The following is a 17023-nucleotide window of genomic DNA, read 5'->3' as shown; positions in this document are numbered from 1 at the left end:
ACAATGTATGTAAGTGAGCGGCATCCAGGAACAATGTATGTAAGTGAGCAGTATCCTGTACCAGGAACAATGTATGTAAGTGAGCGGCATCCAGGAACAATGTATGTAAGTGAGCGGCATCCAGGAACAATGTATGTAAGTGAGCGGCATCCAGGAACAATGTATGTAAGTGAGCGGTATCCAGGAACAATGTATGTAAGTGAGCGGTATCCTGTACCAGGAACAATGTATGTAAGTGAGCGGCATCCAGGAACAATGTATGTAAGTGAGCAGTATCCTGTACCAGGAACAATGTATGTAAGTAAGCGGTATCCAGGAACAATGTAGGTAAGTGAGCGGTATCCAGGAACAATGTATGTAAGTAAGCAGTATCCTGTACCAGGAACAATGTATGTAAGTGAGCGGTATCCTGTACCAGGAACAATGTATGTAAGTGAGCGGCATCCAGGAACAATGTATGTAAGTGAGCGGCATCCAGGAACAATGTATGTAAGTGAGCAGTATCCTGTACCAGGAACAATGTATGTAAGTGAGCGGTATCCTGTACCAGGAACAATGTATGTAAGTGAGCGGTATCCTGTACCAGGAACAGTGTATGTAAATGAGCGGCATCCAGGAACAATGTATGTAAGTGAGCGGCAACCAGGAACAATGTATGTAAATGAGCGGCATCCAGGAACAATGTATGTAAGTGAGCGGTATCCTGTACCAGGAACAATGTATGTAAGTGAGCGGTATCCAGGAACAATGTAGGTAAGTGAGCGGTATCCAGGAACAATGTATGTAAGTGAGCGGTATCCTGTACCAGGAACAATGTATGTAAGTGAGCGGTATCCAGGAACAATGTATGTAAGTGAGCAGTATCCTGTACCAGGAACAATGTATGTAAGTGAGCAGTATCCTGTACCAGGAACAATGTATGTAAGTGAGCGGTATCCAGGAACAATGTATGTAAGTGAGCGGCATCCAGGAACAATGTATGTAAGTGAGCAGTATCCTCTACCAGGAACAATGTATGTAAGTGAGCCGTATCCTGTACCAGGAACAATGTATGTAAGTGAGCGGTATCCAGGAACAATGTATGTAAGTGAGCAGTATCCTGTACCAGGAACAATGTATGTAAGTGAGCGGTATCCAGGAACAATGTATGTAAGTGAGCAGTATCCTGTACCAGGAACAATGTATGTAAGTGAGCGGTATCCTGTACCAGGAACAATGTATGTAAGTGAGCGGTATCCAGGAACAATGTATGTAAGTGAGCAGTATCCTGTACCAGGAACAATGTATGTAAGTGAGCGGTATCCTGTACCAGGAACAGTGTATGTAAGTGAGTGGTATCCTGTACCAGGTACAGTGTATGTAAGTGAGCGGTATCCAGGAACAATGTAGGTAAGTGAGCGGTATCCAGGAACAATGTATGTAAGTGAGCAGTATCCTGTACCAGGAACAATGTATGTAAGTGAGCAGTATCCTGTACCAGGAACAGTGTATGTAAGTGAGCGGTATCCAGGAACAATGTATGTAAGTGAGCGGTATCCAGGAACAGTGTATGTAAGTGAGCGGTATCCAGGAACAATGTATGTAAGTGAGCGGTATCCTGTACCAGGAACAATGTATGTAAGTGAGCGGCATCCAGGAACAATGTATGTAAGTGAGCGGTATCCAGGAACAATGTATGTAAGTGAGCGGTATCCAGGAACAGTGTATGTAAGTGAGCGGTATCCAGGAACAATGTATGTAAGTGAGCGGTATCCTGTACCAGGAACAATGTATGTAAGTGAGCGGCATCCAGGAACAATGTATGTAAGTGAGCGGTATCCTGTACCAGGAACAATGTATGTAAGTGAGCCGTGTCCTGTACCAGGAACAATGTATGTAAGTGAGCGGCATCCAGGAACAATGTATGTAAGTGAGCAGTATCCTGTACCAGCAACAATGTATGTAAGTGAGCGGTATCCTGTACCAGGAACAATGTATGTAAGTGAGCGGTATTCAGGAATAATGTATGTAAGTGAGCGGCATTCAGGAACAATGTATGTAAGTGAGCGGCATCCAGGAACAATGTATGTAAGTGAGTGGCATCCAGGAACAATGTATGTAAGTGAGCAGTATCCTGTACCAGGAACAATGTATGTAAGTGAGCGGTATCCAGGAACAATGTATGTAAGTGAGCGGTATCCAGGAATAATGTATGTAAGTGAGCGGTATCCAGGAATAATGTATGTAAGTGAGCGGCATTCAGGAACAATGTATGTAAGTGAGCGGCATCCAGGAACAATGTATGTAAGTGAGCTGCATCCAGGAACAATGTATGTAAGTGAGCGGCATCCAGGAACAATGTATGTAAGTGAGTGGCATCCAGGAACAATGTATGTAAGTGAGCGGCATCCAGGAACAATGTATGTAAGTGAGCGGTATCCTGTACCAGGAACAATGTATGTAAGTGAGCGGTATCTGGTATCAGGAACAATGAATGTAAGTGAGCAGTATCCTGTACCAGGAACAATGTATGTAAGTGAGCGGTATCCAGGAACAATGTATGTAAGTGAGCGGCATCCAGGAACAATGTATGTAAGTGAGCGGTATCCTGTACCAGGGACAATGTATGTAAGTGAGCGGTATCCTGTATCAGGAACAATGTATGTAAGTGAGCAGTATCCTGTACCAGGAACAATGTATGTAAGTGAGCGGTATCCTGTACCAGGAACAATGTATGTAAGTGAGCGGTATCCTGTACCAGGAACAATGTATGTAAGTGAGCGGTATCCAGGAACAATGTATGTAAGTGAGCGGCATCCAGGAACAATGTATGTAAGTGAGCCGTGTCCTGTACCAGGAACAATGTATGTAAGTGAGCGGCATCCAGGAACAATGTATGTAAGTGAGCCGTGTCCTGTACCAGGAACAATGTATGTAAGTGAGCGGCATCCAGGAACAATGTATGTAAGTGAGCCGTGTCCTGTACCAGGAACAATGTATGTAAGTGAGCGGCATCCAGGAACAATGTATGTAAGTGAGCCGTGTCCTGTACCAGGAACAATGTATGTAAGTGAGCAGTATCCTGTACCAGGAACAATGTATGTAAGTGAGCCGTGTCCTGTACCAGGAACAATGTATGTAAGTGAGCGGCATCCAGGAACAATGTATGTAAGTGAGCCGTGTCCTGTACCCAGGGCCGGATTGAAGGGAGGGCACAAGGGGGCATTTGCCTAGGGGCCTCCATCACTAGGGGGCCTCCACCAGCCCCAACCCGGAAGTGGTGTCTGGGAGCCAGTCCCACGCACAAAAGCATGTGGAAACCCTACCTGCTGTCCAGGGAGGGAGGGAGGTGTAGGGTTAATCCTGTGTAAGCATCTCCCTCCTGGCAGGCTCAGACTCCCCCCTGGTGGGTCTTTGGATGGATTCTTCCTGTCAAGCTTCCTGGTGCCTGTCTCCTGCCGAGGTCCTCACTCCCCCCTCGCCCCTCCCCCTCACTGAGGAGAGGACAGCGTGGGACCTTAGCAAGGAAACCTGATCTCTCCAGCAGGGATGTGACATCATGGAGCATGCTGGAGCATCTGTCACAGTGGCTAACAGGCTGAATGAACAGAGAAGAGACAGAAGAGAGAAGACCTGTCATCTGCCCAGATCAGGTGAGTATGAGGTTTTGTTTTGTATTGGCACATCAGAGCAGGGGTATATACTATATAGAGGCATTTATCAGAGCAGGGATATATACTATAGGGGCATATATCAGAGCAGGGGTATATACTATAGGGGCATATATCAGAGCAGGGGGCATATACCAGAGCCGAGGGCATATACTATGGGTGCATATATCAGAGCAGGGGTATATACTATAGGGGCATATATCAGAGCAGAGGCATATATATATATATATATAGCCTATGTAGCCTGTGTGTGCAGCGTATGATAGATAGCCTGTGTGCAGTGTATGGTATATAGTCTGTGTGCAGCATATGACATATAGCCTGTGTGCAGTGTATGGTATATAGCCTGTGTGCAGTGTATGCTATATAGCCTGTGTGCAGTGTATGATATATAGCCTGTGTGCAGTGTATGATATATAGCCTGTGTGCAGTATATGACATGTAACATGTGTGCAGTGTTTGATATATAGCCTGTGTGCAGTGTATGATATATAGCCTGTGTGCAGTATATGACATGTAACATGTGTGCAGTGTATGATATATAGCCTGTGTGCAGTGTATGATATATAGCCTGTGTGCAGTATATGACATGTAATCTGTGTGCAGTGTATGATATATAGCCTGTGTGCAGTGTATGATATATACAGCCTGTGTGCAGCATATGGTGTATATATAGCCTGTGTGCAGCATAAGGTATATATAGCCTGTGTGCAGCATATGACATGTAGCCTGTGTGCAGCATATGGTGTATATATAGCCTGTGTGCAGCATAAGGTATATATAGCCTGTGTGCAGCATATGACATGTAGCCTGTGTGCAGCTATATATGCCATGATCATTAGGGTATATTCACATGTAGCATATCCGCTATAGATTATACACAGCCTTTAAGTACTTTCTGCTCTTTACTGCTTCAGGTAGTTTATATGGTTGGGAACGGAAGATGGGACTTAGACTTGCAAGTCCAGGTTCTGCCTGCGACTCACAACTGCATATGGTGCTGTGGTGGCTGACACAGTGGGCAAGAGAGCACAGAAAGTACTAAAGTGCTGTGTTCTCGCATTGCATTAAGTGGGAACACACCGCGATGCTCACCCCTCCCCCATCCTGTCTCTAGGGCCTGGCATCTTACTCTGGACTGCAGCCTCTAGTGACCATCACATGCAGAACAGAGGAGGATGCTGAGCCATACAGCCAGGAGTGAGGAGGGGAAGGTGCTAAGTCCCCTACAGTAATCAGCCACCTGTATAGAATGCTCTATGGTTTATTTGTGGGGGAAGAAAATGGGGGGGGGGGGGGGGGGGGGGGGGCAACAAAATTGTTGCCCAGGGCCTCCACCAACCTTAATCCGGCCCTGGTCATGTGCCCACACAGACCTATTCTAGCCTGTTGTACTACTATGGGTATCTGCAGTTCCATTCTGTATCTACAAGCTACTGCTGTGTTATCAGGGTTATACAGTTACTATAAATTATATACCACATGCTGATTGCTATACTGTACAGTAACTTATATATCATATATCCAGCTGCTGTGTTATCAGGGTTATACAATTACTATACATTATATACCACATGCTGCTATACTGTACAGTAACTTATATATCACATATCCAGCTGCTGTGTTATCAGGGTTATACAGTTACTATACATTATACACCACATGCTGATTGCTATACTGTACAGTAACTTATATATCACATATCCAGCTGCTGTGTTATCAGGGTTATACAATTACTATACATTATATACCACATGCTGCTATACTGTACAGTAACTTATATATCACATATCCAGCTGCTGTGTTATCAGGGTTATACAGTTACTATACATTATACACCACATGCTATACTGTACAGTAACTTATATATCACATATCCAGCTGCTGTGATATCAGGGTTATACAGTTACTATACATTATATACCACATGCTGCTATACTGCACAGTAACTTATATATCACATATCTAGCTGCTGTGTTATCAGGGTTATATAGTTACTATACATTATACACCACATGCTGATTGCTATACTGTACAGTAACTTATATATCACATATCCAGCTGCTGTGTTATCAGGGTTATACAGTTACTATACATTATACACCATATGCTGATTGCTATACTGTACAGTAACTTATATATCACATATTCAGCTGCTGCTGTGTTATCAGGGTTATACAGTTACTATACATTATATACCACATGCTGATTGCTCTACTGTACAGTAACTTATATATCACATATCTAGCTGCTGTGTTATCAGGGTTATATAGTTACTATACATTATACACCACATGCTGCTATACTGTACAGTAACTTATATATCACATATCCAGCTGCTGTGTTATCAGGGTTATATAGTTACTATACATTATACACCACATGCTGCTATACTGTACAGTAACTTATATATCACATATCCAGCTGCTGTGTTATCAGGGTTATACAGTTACTATACATTATACACCACATGTTGCTATACTGTACAGTAACTTATATATCACATATCCAGCTGCTGTGTTATCAGGGTTATACAGTTACTATACATTATATACCACATACTGATTGCTATACTGTACAGTAACTTGTATATCACATATCCAGCTGCTGCTGTGTTATCAGGGTTATACAGTTACTATACATTATATACCACATGCTGCTATACTGTACAGTAACTTATATATCACATATCCAGCTGCTGTGTTATGAGGGTTATACAGTTACTATACATTATATACCACATGCTGATTGCTATATTGTACAGTAACTTATATATCACATATCCAGCTGCAGTGTTATCAGGGTTATACAGTTACTATACATTATACACCACATGCTGCTATACTGTAAAGTAACTTATATATCACATATCCAGCTGCTGCTGTGTTATCAGGATTATACAGATACTATACATTATATACCACATGCTGATTGCTATACTGTACAGTAACTTATATATCACATATCCAGCTGCTGCTGTGTTATCAGGGTTATACAGTTACTATACATTATATACCACATGCTGCTATACTGTACAGTAACTTATATATCACATATCCAGCTGCTGTGTTATCAGGGTTATATAGTTACTATACATTATACACCACATGCTGCTATACTGTACAGTAACTTATATATCACATATCCAGCTGCTGTGTTATCAGGGTTATACAGTTACTATACATTATACACCACATGTTGCTATACTGTACAGTAACTTATATATCACATATCCAGCTGCTGTGTTATCAGGGTTATACAGTTACTATACATTATACTCCACATGCTAAATGCTATACTGTACAGTAACTTATATATCACACATTCAGCTGCTGCTGTGTTATCAGGGTTATACAGTTACTATACATTATATACCACATGCTGATTGCTCTACTGTACAGTAACTTATATATCACATATCCAGCTGCTGTGTTATCAGGGTTATATAGTTACTATACATTATACACCACATGCTGCTATACTGTACAGTAACTTATATATCACATATCCAGCTGCTGTGTTATCAGGGTTATACAGTTACTATACATTATATACCACATACTGATTGCTATACTGTACAGTAACTTATATATCACATATCCAGCTGCTGTGTTATCAGGGTTATACAGTTACTATACATTATATACCACATACTGATTGCTATACTGTACAGTAACTTGTATATCACATATCCAGCTGCTGCTGTGTTATCAGGGTTATACAGTTACTATACATTATACACCACATGCTGATTGCTATACTGTACAGTAACTTATATATCACATATCCAGCTGCTGCTGTGTTATCAGGGTTATACAGTTACTATACATTATATACCACATACTGATTGCTATACTGTACAGTAACTTGTATATCACATATCCAGCTGCTGTGTTATGAGGGTTATACAGTTACTATACATTATATACCATATGCTGATTGCTATATTGTACAGTAACTTATATATCACATATCCAGCTGCTGCTGTGTTATCAGGATTATACAGATACTATACATTATATACCACATGCTGATTGCTATACTGTACAGTAACTTATATATCACATATCCAGCTGCTGCAGTGTTATCAGGGTTATACAGTTACTATACATTATACTCCACATGCTAAATGCTAAACTGTACAGTAACTTATATATCACAGATTTAGCTGCTTCTCATTGTTTGTTTTATTAGTTTTACATGGTATTCAGAATAAAAAAAATCATTATTTTTGGGGTGTGGAACCAATTGTCTGCAGATCAGTGATTTCTTATGGGAAAATTTGCTCTGGTTTAAGAGTGATTTGGATTACAAGCGCCGTCCCAGAACAAATTATACTCCAAGGCACCAACCTAAACACATGCATTACAGCATAGGAAAATCTGCTCTCAGACACTGCACGTGACATGGCTGCTCCACCTCCACTCCTGATACCAGATACCGCTCACTTACATACATTGTTCCTGATACCAGATACCGCTCACTTACATACATTGTTCCTGGATACCGCTCACTTACATACATTGTTCCTGATACCAGATACCGCTCACTTACATACATTGTTCCTGGATGCCGCTCACTTACATACATTGTTCCTGGATACCGCTCACTTACATACATTGTTCCTGATACCAGATACCGCTCACTTACATACATTGTTCCTGGATACCGCTCACTTACATACATTGTTCCTGGATGCCGCTCACTTACATACATTGTTCCTGGATACCGCTCACTTACATACATTGTTCCTGGATACTGCTCACTTACATACATTGTTCCTGGATACCGCTCACTTACATACATTGTTCCTGGATACCGCTCACTTACATACATTGTTCCTGGATGCCGCTCACTTACATACATTGTTCCTGGTACAGGATACCGCTTACTTACATACATTGTTCCTGGATGCCGCTCACTTACATACATTGTTCCTGGTACAGGACACGGCTCACTTACATACATTGTTCCTGGTACAGGATACCGCTTACTTACATACATTGTTCCTGGATGCCGCTCACTTACATACATTGTTCCTGGTACAGGATACCGCTCACTTACATACATTGTTCCTGGTACAGGATACTGCTCACTTACATACATTGTTCCTGGATACCGCTCACTTACATACATTGTTCCTGGTACAGGATACCGCTCACTTACATACATTGTTCCTGGTACAGGATACCGCTCACTTACATACACTGTTCCTGGTACAGGACACTGCTCACTTACATACATTGTTCCTGGTACAGGATACGGCTCACTTACATACATTGTTCCTGGATACCGCTCACTTACATACATTGTTCCTGGTACAGGATACTGCTCACTTACATACATTGTTCCTGGTACAGGACACGGCTCACTTACATACATTGTTCCTGGATGCCGCTCACTAACATACATTGTTCCTGGTACAGGATACCGCTCACTTACATACATTGTTCCTGGATACCGCTCACTTACATACATTGTTTCTGGATACCGCTCACTTACATACATTGTTCCTGGTACAGGATACTGCTCACTTACATACATTGTTCCTGGATACCGCTCACTTACATACATTGTTTCTGGTACAGGATACCGCTCACTTACATACATTGTTTCTGATACCAGATACCGCTCACTTACATACATTGTTCCTGGAAACCGCTCACTTACATACATTGTTCCTGGATGCCGCTCACTTACATACATTGTTCCTGGATACCGCTCACTTACATACATTGTTCCTGGATACCGCTCACTTACATACATTGTTCCTGGATACCGCTCACTTACATACATTGTTTCTGGTACAGGATACCGCTCACTTACATACATTGTTTCTGATACCAGATACCGCTCACTTACATACATTGTTCCTGGATACCGTTCACTTACATACATTGTTCCTGGATGCCGCTCACTTACATACATTGTTCCTGGATACCGCTCACTTACATACATTGTTCCTGGATACCGCTCACTTACATACATTGTTTCTGGTACAGGATACCGCTCACTTACATACATTGTTCCTGGTACAGGACACGGCTCACTTACATACATTGTTCCTGGATGCCGCTCACTTACATACATTGTTCCTGGTACAGAATACTGCTCACTTACATACATTGTTCCTGGATACCGCTCACTTACATACATTGTTCCTGGTACAGGATACAGCTCACTTACATACATTGTTTCTGATACCAGATACCGCTCACTTACATACATTGTTCCTGGATACCGCTCACTTACATACATTGTTCCTGGATACCGCTCACTTACATACATTGTTCCTGGATACCGCTCACTTACATACATTGTTCCTGGTACAGGATACTGCTCACTTACATTCATTGTTCCTGATACCAGATACCGCTCACTTACATACATTGTTCCTGGATGCCACTCACTTACATACATTGTTCCTGGATGCCGTTCACTTACATACATTGTTCCTGGATGCAGCTCACTTACATACATTGTTCCTGAATGCCGCTCACTTACATACATTATTCCTGGATACCGCTCACTTACATACATTGTTCCTGGTACAGGATACTGCTCACTTACATACATTGTTCCTGGATGCCGCTCACTTACATACATTGTCCCTGGTACAGGATACCGCTCACTTACATACATTGTCCCTGGTACAGGATACCGCTCACTTACATACATTGTTCCTGGATGCCGCTCACTTACATACATTGTTCCTGGTACAGGATACCGCTCACTTACATACATTGTCCCTGGTACAGGATACCGCTCACTTACATACATTGTCCCTGGTACAGGATACTGCTCACTTACATACATTGTTCCTGGTACAGGATACTGCTCACTTACATACATTGTTCCTGATACCAGATACCGCTCACTTACATACATTGTTCCTGGATGCCGCTCACTTACATACATTGTTCCTGGATGCCGCTCACTTACATACATTGTTCCTGGATGCCGCTCACTTACATACATTGTTCCTGGATGCCGCTCACTTACATACATTGTTCCTGGAAGCCGCTCACTTACATACATTGTTCCTGGATACCGCTCACTTACATACATTGTTCCTGGATACCGCTCACTTACATACATTATTCCTGGATGCCGCTCACTTACATACACTGTTCCTGGATGCCGCTCACTTACATACATTGTTACTGGATACCGCTCACTTACATACATTGTTCCTGGATACCGCTCACTTACATACATTGTTCCTGGATACCGCTCACTTACATACATTGTTCCTGGTACAGGATACCGCTCACTTACATACATTGTTCCTGGTACAGGACACGGCTCACTTACATACATTGTTCCTGGATGCCGCTCACTTACATACATTGTTCCTGGATACCGCTCACTTACATACATTGTTCCTGGTACAGGATACTGCTCACTTACATTCATTGTTCCTGATACCAGATACCGCTCACTTACATACATTGTTCCTGGATGCCGCTCACTTACATACATTGTTCCTGGATGCAGCTCACTTACATACATTGTTCCTGGATGCAGCTCACTTACATACATTGTTCCTGGTACAGGATACTGCTCACTTACATACATTGTTCCTGGATGCCGCTCACTTACATACATTGTACCTGGTACAGGATACCGCTCACTTACATACATTGTTCCTGGTACAGGATACCGCTCACTTACATACATTGTCCCTGGTACAGGATACCGGTCACTTACATACATTGTTCCTGGATGCCGCTCACTTACATACATTGTTCCTGGATGCCGCTCACTTACATACATTGTCCCTGGTACAGGATACCGCTCACTTACATACATTGTCCCTGGTACAGGATACCGCTCACTTACATACATTGTTCCTGGTACAGGATACCGCTCACTTACATACATTGTTCCTGGATGCCGCTCACTTACATACATTGTTCCTGGATACCGCTCACTTACATACATTGTCCCTGGATGCCGCTCACTTATATACATTGTACCTGGATGCCGCTCACTTACATACATTGTTCCTGGATGCCGCTCACTTACATACATTGTTCCTGGATGCCGCTCACTTACATACATTGTTCCTGGATGCCGCTCACTTACATACATTGTTCCTGGATGCCGCTCACTTACATACATTGTTCCTGGATGCCGCTCACTTACATACATTGTTCCTGGATACCGCTCACTTACATACATTGTTCCTGGATGCCGCTCACTTACATACACTGTTCCTGGATGCCGCTCACTTACGTACTGTGTTGGAAAAGACTTCAGAAGAGAAGGATTTAGGGGTAATGATTTCTGAAAGCCTTAAAATGAGTCACCAGTGCAACCAGGCGGTGGGGAAAGCAAATCGTATGCTGGGGTGTATAGCTAGAGGTATAACCAGTAGGAAGAGGGAGATTGTGATCCCGCTGTATGGAGCTCTGGTGAGGCCACATCTGGAATACTGTGTCCAGTTCTGGAGACCTCACCTAAAAAAGGACATTGATAAAATAGAACGGGTCCAAAGACGAGCTACAAAAATGGTGGAGGGTGTGAGGCATAAACCATATCAGGAAAGACTTAAGGATTTGAATCTGTATAGTCTGGAGGAAAGACGGGAAAGGGGGGACATGATTGAAACCTTTAAGTATGTTAAGGGACTAAATAAGGTTCAGGAGGGGAGTGTTTTTAGTAAAAAACTGACCTCAAGAACAAGAGGACACAGTGAGAGGTTAGTTGGGGGAAAGATCAGAAGCAATGTAAGAAAATATTATTTTACTGAAAGAGTAGTAGATACCTGGAAAAAACTTCCAGCAGAGGTGGTTGGTAAATCTACAATAACAGAATTTAAACACGCCTGGGATAGACATATCTATCCTAAGATAATAAGGAAGAAAATACTAAAAGGGCGGACTAGATGGACCCAGTGGTCTTTTTCTGCCGACAATCTTCTATGTTTCTATGTTTCTACATACATTGTTCCTGGATACCGCTCACTTACATACATTGTTCCTGGATACCGCTCACTTACATGCATTATTCCTGGATACCGCTCACTTACATACATTATTCCTGGATTCCGCTCACTTACATACATTGTTCCTGGATGCCGCTCACTTACATACATTGTTCCTGGATACCGCTCACTTACATACATTGTTCCTGGATACCGCTCACTTACATACATTGTTCCTGGATACCGCTCACTTACATACATTGTACCTGGATACCGCTCACTTACATACATTATTCCTGGATGCCGCTCACTTACATACATTGTTCCTGGTACAGGATACCGCTCACTTACATACACTGTTCCTGGTACAGGATACCGCTCACTTACATACATTGTTCCTGGATGCCGCTCACTTACATACATTGTTCCTGGTACAGGCAGGTCTGTATTACCAGCTGCTGCTGCCCTAGGCACTAAACCTGAAGACGCCCCATCTTCACGCCCCTATTGGCGATACCAGACCTGATCAATACCACCATACCCCCCACCCCCCTGGAAAAGACACCAGATTTACTGGCAAGTCTGAACAGGAGGAGGGAAAATAAAAAAAATAAAAACAAAAAAAAAATAGTTTTTTCTGTCCCCCTGCTCCCTGGTGCTGCCCCCCTGCAAGGTGCTGCCTTAGGCCCCGGACCACGGGTACCTAGTGGTAAATACGGCCCTGCCTATATAAAGCCACACTAGATGGAAGGGCCGATCTTCTCCAGAAAAAGGGGCGTACCCCTCCAAACACGTTGAAGGTATTCTAACCCTTCCAGGACTCCGTAGCTAACGTGACGTCACACACAGCTCTGAGAGACTTAGGGTCCTATTCCTTGGGCTGAGCAGGGCCGATCAACGATGTAAACGGGTGCCGATCTCCTAGATTGGTGCTTGTTTACTAGGCCTATTCCACGGCCTGACAATCATTAGCGAGGGCTGCAGGGACATTGTTACATTGTTACCGATGTCCTTGCAGCCCTTGTTTCATACATTACCTGTCCGGGCTGCAGGTCTTCTCCTTCTCCGGGTCCCGGGCCGCAGCAGCTTCGGAACGGCTTGTCTGAACTGACAGACCGCTCAGCCAATCACTGGCCGCGGCGGTCCCAGCCAGTGATTGGCTGAGCGGTCTGTCAGTTGAGACAGGCCGCTCCGAAGCTGCTGCGGCGCAGGACCGGGAGAAGGAGAAGACCTGTGCCAGGTAATGTAGGATGTTTTGAAATCGTCGGTCACCTGCTGCGCCCGCTATTCCACGTAGCGACCAATGGTTTTAGGTTTGAACCTAAATGAACGATCATCGGCTGATCGTTCTCTCCATTCCACGGAGCAATAATCGTCCGAATCCGGCCAATTCGGCCAATTATCGCTCCATCGAATAGGCCCCTTACTTTGCAAGTGAAAGTACTGGGTAGATGAGCAACGTCCCCGGCCGGGACGTGCTCCTCCGGTAACAAGTGACTGAGGTTCAGCGACATCTTTTTGGACATTGCAACAACGGACTCAACATTACTCTGCACATTGAGATACATTGGGAGTAAAAGTGCAATCACCAGGAAAGGTAAGTGCTGTACTATCACCTGTGATCCATGGGTAGTTTCATACTGCTTAGTTGTCTACATGTATATATATTGTTATAGCACACTAAGGTCACTATCTTATACTTGTCATTTATGGATGGGGAATGAAGTAAATGCTTTAATATATGGTCATTAAAGAGGAGCGCCATCAGATAATCCAATATAGACTTTATTACCACAAACTGATTGCAGGTATCAGATTTTACTGACACGCGGCTCCCATGTAGTTACCACAGTACATAGTCTGACTAATAACTAAGGGGATAGCGCTACAGATTGTACACTAATTATATTAATTATAATATTTATTTGTATAGCGCCAACAGATTCCACAGTAATAAGTGTCCCAATAGCAGCCATGCTGAGCTAGTATCACCTGCTGTACATGGGGGGGGGGGGGGGGGTAAGGACTTATCCACGCTGGGGGCTATCTTCTTCTTCTTCTTCAAGAGCATCCTGATATCTGAGACAGGAGCCAAACAGTCAGCAGTGAGGTAAGAACATTTAAAGCCGAGAACTCTGCTGCTAACCTGCTAGGACCTAAAGGAGAACTCCACCGCCTAGCTAACTCACACAATGGGGGCTGTGTTCCTGGATGTGTGTCACTTGATGCCCTTGACCAGCATTTGGTGGAACTTCATAGTTGTGGATACAGGCACTATTCAGGTTCATCACCACTCACTTAAAGTGGTTAGAGCCCCCACAGCTGAGAACCCAGGGGTCTGGATAGGCCCTTCTTTAAGGTAGCCCCCAGACACTAAGGGGGGACATTTATTAAGTCCGGCGTTTTTTACGCCGGACTTATAAATGTCCCCGCATCTCCGGCGCTACGGGGATTTATGTAGAGGCGGACTGCCTCTACATAAATCCTGTGCGCTCTGGTGCGCATCGCCGAAAACCTACACCAGCTGAGGACTGGAGTAGGTTTTCGGCGGATCTTTTTGCGGAACGGATGGTGAATCGCGCGGACTCTGAGTCCGCGCCCTCCGTTCAGCCCCCTTCACACCCCCTCCCCGCCCCCCGGCATACCCGTCGGAAAGTGCCGATTTGCGAATATTTTATTCGCAAATCGGCCATTTGCGAATAAAATATTGCGCAATTCGTCAATTTCTGCCGAAAACCCCCGGACCGCACGATGATACATGTCCCCCGGAAGAGGGAGAAGTCTAGAGGGAAGAGTCTAGAGGGAAGAGGGAGGAGTCTAGAGGGAAGAGGGAGGAGTCTAGTGGGGAGATGGAGGAGTCTAGAGGGAAGAGGGAGGAGACTAGTGGGGAGAGGGAGGAGTCTAGAGGAAAGAGGGAGGAGTCTAGAGGGAAGAGGGAGGAGTCTGGAGGGACAGAGGAGTCTACGGGGAGAGCGAGGCGTCTGGAGGGACAGAGGAGTCTGGAGAGATGGAGAAACCTGGGGGGACAGAGTATAGAGGTGGTGACCCCCTATCATGCCCCATAATCATGTGGTGACCCCTTATGATGCTCCATAATCAGGTGGTGACCCCCTATAATGCTCCATAATCAGGTGGTGACCCCCTATGATTCCCCTATAATCAGATGGGGACCCCCTATGATGCCCCATAATGCCCCATAATCAGGTGGTGATCCCCTATGATGCCCAATAATCAGGTGGTGATCCCCTATGATGCCCCATAATCAGGTGGTGATCCCCTATGATGCCCCATAATCAGGTGGTTACCCTTTATGATGCCCTATAATCAGGTGGTGATCCCCTATGATGCCCTATAATCAGGTGGTGATCCCCTATGATGCCCTATAATCAGGTGGTGATCCCCTATGATGCCCTATAATCAGGTGGTGACCCCCTATGATGCCCCATAATCAGGTGGTTACCCTTTATGATGCCCTATAATCAGGTGGTGATCCCCTATGATGCCCTATAATCAGGTGGTGATCCCCTATGATGCCCTATAATCAGGTGGTTACCCTTTATGATGCCCTATAATCAGGTGGTGATCCCCTATGATGCCCTATAATCAGGTGGTGACCCCCTATGATGCCCCATAATCAGGTGGTGATCCCCTATGATGCCCCATAATCAGGTGGTGACCCCCTATGATGCCCCATAATCAGGTGGTGATCCCCTATGATGCCCCATAATCAGGTGGTGACCCCCTATGATGCCCTATAATCAGGTGGTGACCCCCTATGATGCCCCATAATCAGGTGGTGATCCCCTATGATGCCCTATAATCAGGTGGTGACCCCCTATGATGCCCTATAATCAGGTGGTGATCCCCTATGATGCCCTATAATCAGGTGGTGTTCCCCTATGATGCCCTATAATCAGGTGGTGTTCCCCTATGATGCCCCATAATCAGGTGGTGACCCCCTATGATGCCTTATAATCAGGTGGTGACCCCCTATGATGCCCTATAATCAGGTGGTGACCCCCTATGATGCCCTATAATCAGGTGGTGATCCCCTATGATGCCCTATAATCAGGTGGTGACCCCCTATGATGCCCCATAATCAGTTGGTGATCCCCTATGATGCCCTATAATCAGGTGGTGACCCCCTATAATGCCCCATAATCAGGTGGTGATCCCCTATGATGCCCCATAATCAGGTGGTGACCCCCTATGATGCCCCATAATCAGTTGGTTACCCTTTATGATGCCCCATAATCAGGTGGTGATCCCCTATGATGCCCTATAATCAGGTGGTGATCCCCTATGATGCCCCATAATCAGGTGGTGACCCCCTATGATGCCCCATAATCAGGTGGTGATCCCCTATGATGCCCTATAATCAGGTGGTGACCCCCTATGATGCCCTATAATCAGGTGGTGACCCCCTATGATGCCCCATAATCAG

The sequence above is a fragment of the Dendropsophus ebraccatus genome, chromosome 1, assembly GCF_027789765.1.
Source record: "Dendropsophus ebraccatus isolate aDenEbr1 chromosome 1, aDenEbr1.pat, whole genome shotgun sequence".
NCBI classification, from domain to species: domain Eukaryota; kingdom Metazoa; phylum Chordata; class Amphibia; order Anura; family Hylidae; genus Dendropsophus; species Dendropsophus ebraccatus.
This window is presented reverse-complemented; position numbering follows the sequence as displayed.